General features: G+C 37.3%; 1 pseudogene; it reads left to right on the top strand.

Moving 5' to 3' along the window:
* Positions 1-804: 804 nt before the first annotated feature.
* On the top strand, positions 805-1051 carry LOC107143582 (annotated as a pseudogene).
* Positions 1052-5861: the final 4810 nt, after the last annotated feature.

Genomic DNA, 5861 nt, shown 5'->3' with positions numbered 1-5861 from the left:
TTTTCCCTCCCACCTCTCTTCCCTATTTAGTGGTAATATTCTCATGCTCTTCCTCCCTATCCCATTTTGAGTCACCCCCCCCTTATATCAGAGAAGACATTTGGCATTTTTTTTGGGGGGGGGGATTGGCTAACTTCACTTAGCATAATCTGCTCTAATGCCATCCATTTCCCTACAAATGCCATGATCTTGTTATTTTTTAGTGCTGAGTAATATTCCATTGTGTATAAATGCTACATTTTTTTATCCATTCATCTATTGAAGGGCATCTAGATTGGTTCCACAGTCTAGCTATTGTGAATTGTGCTGCTATAAACATTGATGTGGCTGTGTCCCTGTAGTATGCTCTTTTTAGGTCTTTTGGGTATAGTCTGAGAAGGGGAATAGCTGGGTCAAATGGTGGTCCCATTCCCAGCTTTCTAAGGGATCTCCATACTGCTTTCCAAATTGGCTGCACCAATTTGCAGTCACACCAGCAATGTATGAGCGTATCTTTTTCCCCACATCCTCGCCAGCACTTGTTGTTGCTTTTCTTTTGCAGTGCTGAGGACCAAACCCAGAGTCTCAACACATGCTAGGCATGTGCTCTACTACTGAGCTACACTCCAGCCCCATTCCTTTATCTTCAGTTGTAAAGTATTTGTTCAAGTATTTTTAATTGAGTTCTTTTCCATTTTTCTTTCTTTTAATTAAACACTAACTTTGAGATAACTGTACATTCATATGCAATTATAAAAAACAATACAGAGGGGGATGTTGTGATTTTCATTCTTGGTGTTTAGTTGTTGCAGTTGTTGGGGCAAGATGCTGCAAAATCTGCCAGGTTTTCCTCAGATTGCCCAAAGGACCATCATCATGGTTTCACACAGGCACTTTGAAAATAAATTTCCAGAGAAACAAAAGCTGTTTCAGGATGATAATGAAACTTCAGTGCACCTAAAGGATGGGGTAGCTGATGCCCTGCTATATAGAGCTATCATGAGTCTTAACAGTTGGTGGAACAGCATATGTCATATATCAGTTGGCTGTAGATTCATTTCCCAAGAAGTAGAATTGACTACAGTCATCTCAGCAATCATTGGTTTAGTTTAATTCAGCTCTCTATGGACCAGTAATCAGATAAATAACTGAGCTCTTCTTTGGGGATCAATATTTATTGACTTGTACTAACTGCCAACAATAAAGCAGGTTTACCATGAAGGAAAAAAAAACTATACAGAGGGTCTCATGGATCCTTTGCCTAATTTCTCCCAATGGCAAAATCTTGCAAAACTGAACTCTAATATCACAACCCAAGATATTAAAATTGATACAGTCAAAATATATTATGTTTACATCATCACAAATATCCCACATTTCTACACCCATCTACCTCTCACCATAGCCCTCTAATCAAGTCACTTGAATCACTAAAACAGAAAGTTATGGTCCTTCAACCACATTGGACTTGAGTAAATTTACAGATTTAAAGCTCCTTTGATAAAAGTGAGACCTTGTCCCTTTGAGGAAAGACCTCATGACACCGCCAATATTTATTCTCTTAATCTTTCTCCCAGCTTTTCCCAACAGGACCAAGAGCCATTGCCAGAGTGACTATTCACACGAAGGGACACTGGCTTTGAACTGAAACTAATTCCAGGATACACAAAGTATGGTCCACCACTAGATGATCACTAGTTTTTAACTCAGTCCATTTCACAGTGGGTCCAGTGGGTCTCTGAAGCCATCCAGTGGTTATTTCCCCAATTCCTGAAGGCACAATTGAAATAGATGTACTCAGATTGACAAAATCCCACATTGGATATACATCCTACTTCAAACCTATTAGAATGGCTTAAACCAAAAAGAAATTGACAACACCTAATGGGGGCAAGGATGTAAAGCAGCAGAATTCTCATTCATGGCATAGCCACTTTGAAAGAGAGTTTTGCAGTTTCTTACACAGCCAAATATAGGTTACCATATGATCATGCTTAAGACATTTACCCAAATGAGTTGAAAACATATAACCACACAAAAACATGTATAGGATGCTTACAGCAGCTTTATTCATCATTGCCAAAACTCTGAAGAAACCAAAATATTCTTTAGTAGATGAATGGATAAACTGTGGTACATTCCAGAAATAGGTTGTTACTCAGTGTTAAAAATAACTGAGCTATGAAATTATGAAAAGACCAAAAGGAAACCTAAATTCATCTTTTTAAAAAAAATTTTAAGTTGTAGGTGGACACAATACCTTTATTTTATTTATTTATTTTTATGTGGTACTGAGGATTAAACCCAGTGCCTCACATGTGCTAGGCAAGCACTCTACAACTGAGCTACAAGTCCCTTAAATGCATCTTAACTAAGTGAAAGAAACCAAACTTAAAAAGATACCTACTATATGCTTCAAACTATAGGGCATTCTAGAAAAGACAAAACTCTACAGACAGGAAAATGGTTGGTAGTTGCCCCAGTTGTTTGGAGCAAGAGGAGGTCAAAAATAGAACAGGGCTTTTTTTCCCAGCTTAGATTGAACCCAAGCCGTTACACACTAGGCAAGCTCTAAGTTACATCACTTTTTACATCTAAGTTACATCTTTTTTTTTTTTGAGATAGGAACTCAACAAGTTGCCTATGATAGCCTTGAACTTGTCATGCTCCATCCTTAGCTTCCTAAATTGCTGGGATTACAGATGCATACCACCACACCTGGCTAGAGTTAGGCATTTTTAGGATGATGAAGCTATTCTGCATGATACTATAATGGTGGTTATATGTCATCATACATTTGTCAAACCAATAGAATGTATGTCAAAAGTGAACACTAATGTAAACTATGGACTTAGGCGATAATGATATATCAATATGGTTTAATCCAATGGCAATAACCATACCACACTGGTTCTGGATGTTGATAGTTGAGAACCTATGAGTTTGTGGAGGCAAAAGGTATATAGGAACTCTGTATTTTCTGGCCAATTGTGCTGAGAACCTAAAACTGCCTGAAAGTATACTCTTTAAATTTTTTTATCACCCCAAAATAAAGCCCAATAACTGAACGGTATTCTCCCCAGCACTTGTAACCAATAATCAGATTTCTATCCCGATAGATTTGTCTATTTCATATAAATGGAATCATACAATGTATGAACTTTTGTGTCTGGTTACATTTGCTTATGATGTTCTTTAGGTTTATCCACATTATAGCATCTATCAGTGCTTCATCTTTATAGCAGAATAATGATTCTTTGTATAGTATAAACTGTAGTTTGTGTGTTTGTCCTATGATGGACTCTATGTTGTTTCCACTGTTTGGCTATTGTGAACAGTATCACCATGAACATCAGTAATAAAAAATTACTACTAATTTAGTGGGCTGAAACAATAGAAATTTATTTTCTTATAGTTCTAAAGGCCAGAAATTCAGAATCAGTTTTGCTAGAGCAAAGCCCAAGCTATTGGCAGGACTGCATTCCCTCCAGAAGTTCTAGAAGAAGAATCTGTTCCTTCTAATTTCTGGTGGCTGATGATGCTCCTTGGCTTCTGAATTCCAATCCTCCAATCTTTGCAACCATCTTTAAATCATCTTTTCCTCTGTATAATCTCCCTCTCTTTCTTATAATGATTCTTGTTATGGCATGTAGCATTGTTATGGGTTGAATTGTATCCTCTGAAAAGATATGTTGAAGTTCTAATTATCAGAACCTATGATTCTGACCTTTTTTAGAAATATGATCTCTGCAAATATGGTCAATTTAAGATGAAGTCATAATAGATTAAGGTCGTTTCTAATCCAATATGACTTGGGAAAGAGAAAACAGACAGAGACACACAGGAAGAAGAAGGTGATGTGATTCCAGAGACAGGGCTTGCAATAATGCAAACTCAAGCCATAGGACACCAAGGATTGCCAGAAAACATCAGAATTTGAAGAGATAAGTACGGATTGTCCCCTACTGGTCTTAGTGGGAACACAGCCCTGCTGTCATATTCGTTTCAGGCTTCTAGACTTCAGAACTGTTAAACAATGAATTTCTATTGTTTAAAACACCCAGCTATAGTATTTTTATAGTGGCCCTAAGGAATTAATAAGGGCCCACCTGAACAGCCCAGAATAATTGCCTTGGCTCAAGATACTTAACCCTATTTGCTAAAATCCTTAAACTCTGGATGAATATTTTGGCTGGGCATTTTTCAGCCTACTAATCATTTTCATTCATTTTATTTTTTTTTAGAGAGAGAGAGAGAATTTTAATATTTATTTTTTAGTTTTTTCAGAGGACACAACATCGTTGTTTGTATGTGGTGCTGAGGATCGAACCAGGGCTGCACGCATGCCAGGCGAGTGCGCTACCACTTGAGCCACATCCCCAGCCCTTTCATTCATTTTAAATAATCTCTAATTTCTTTTTAAATTTATTCTTCAACCTGTAATGATTTTAGTTCTCCATTAAACTGTGTTATTTTGTTATTATAAAAATAAACATTTGGGGGACTTTGCAGATATCGTTTGTGTACAGATTTTTAATTTAAATTTAGTTTTGATCAGTTTAAGTCTGTTCAGAAAATGTGTTTTGTATTATTTTAATATGTTTAAAATTTTTAAGAATGTTTTGTGTACCAGAATATGACCCATTTTGGCAAATGTTCCATGTGTCCTTGGAAAGAATGTATATTGGTATTGTTGGGTGAAGCAGTTTATAAATGTCAGTTAAGCCAAATGGATTGAAAGCATTGTAAAAATTGCTTAAGTACAACTTGTATTTGACAGACGCACAATTTACAAATTACTTTTTGGCCTCAAAACATGTTGTTCCCTCTATCTTTAGGCCTTACTTCAGTTCTAAAGTTCTACAATGGTGAATGCTTCTTGTTTGTACACTACTGCTTGGAGCATGAGTGTTTGCATATTTAATGCTTGAGATATGTGTGTGTGGGTGTGTGTGGGGGGTGTGTACATAGACACACATACACATATTATATGTATATGCATAATTTAAGGAATTTCTTGAAGAGAAGTCAAGATATTAAATCATTTTAACAATTTGTGGACTATTTCATTTCTCTCACATAAGACAAGGGAAAATGTGAAAATGACTGCTAATAAGCATAAAAGGATTAAAAATTGGAAGACATGTACCCATAAATATATTTACATTCAACAGTCATGAATGTGTATTATTAAACATATACATGTATATTGAGGAGATTGAAGAAAATGTGAAAAAGAAGGACAAGGATCAGACTAGAGACCAGAGGAGGAAGCCGCCCGGTGCCAAGCCAGACCGGAGGACGAAGCCCAGCCCCGCCCCGTGTGCTAGTCTGGAGGAAGCCCATCAACCCTTAAAACCCATCAAAGGGGGTGTGGCTACCAGCATGGTTCTGCAGCTGATCCAGGTACCCGGTTTCCAACTCCCCCACCCTTAGCTGCGATAACTCAAAATATTTCCCACAAGATTTGGGGGGTTGTAGCTATCAATGCAAAGCAACAACTGTACAGGCACCTGGTTTCTACCTCAGAGACTAGAGTAGGGAAGATACAGGTGGAAGCTCATTTCCTTTCACGCTGGCTATACCCACCACCCTGAATACAGAGGCTCAAGCTAGGAATAGACAACGCCACCTACTGGAAGCAAGGAAAACAGTGTTCTGAGAGACTTTTTTTTTCTCTTTCTTTCTCTCTTTTCTTCTCTCTCTTCCACAACTTCAACATATGTGAAACCAAGAACTGTGCATGAACAACCAAATTACCAAAGTAATATAATATAGAGGAATTACATATACCCCACCTTCCCCCCATTTTTTTTCTTTATTTCTATCTTACTTTCCTTTTCCTTCTCTCTTATTTCTCTTTTCTTCCTTGTTATTTTTTT

The sequence above is a fragment of the Marmota marmota genome, unplaced genomic scaffold (assembly GCF_001458135.2).
Source record: "Marmota marmota marmota unplaced genomic scaffold, marMar, whole genome shotgun sequence".
NCBI classification, from domain to species: Eukaryota; Metazoa; Chordata; class Mammalia; order Rodentia; family Sciuridae; genus Marmota; species Marmota marmota.
Note: the sequence above shows the minus strand (reverse complement) of the source record. Positions and strands in the feature narration are given on the sequence as shown.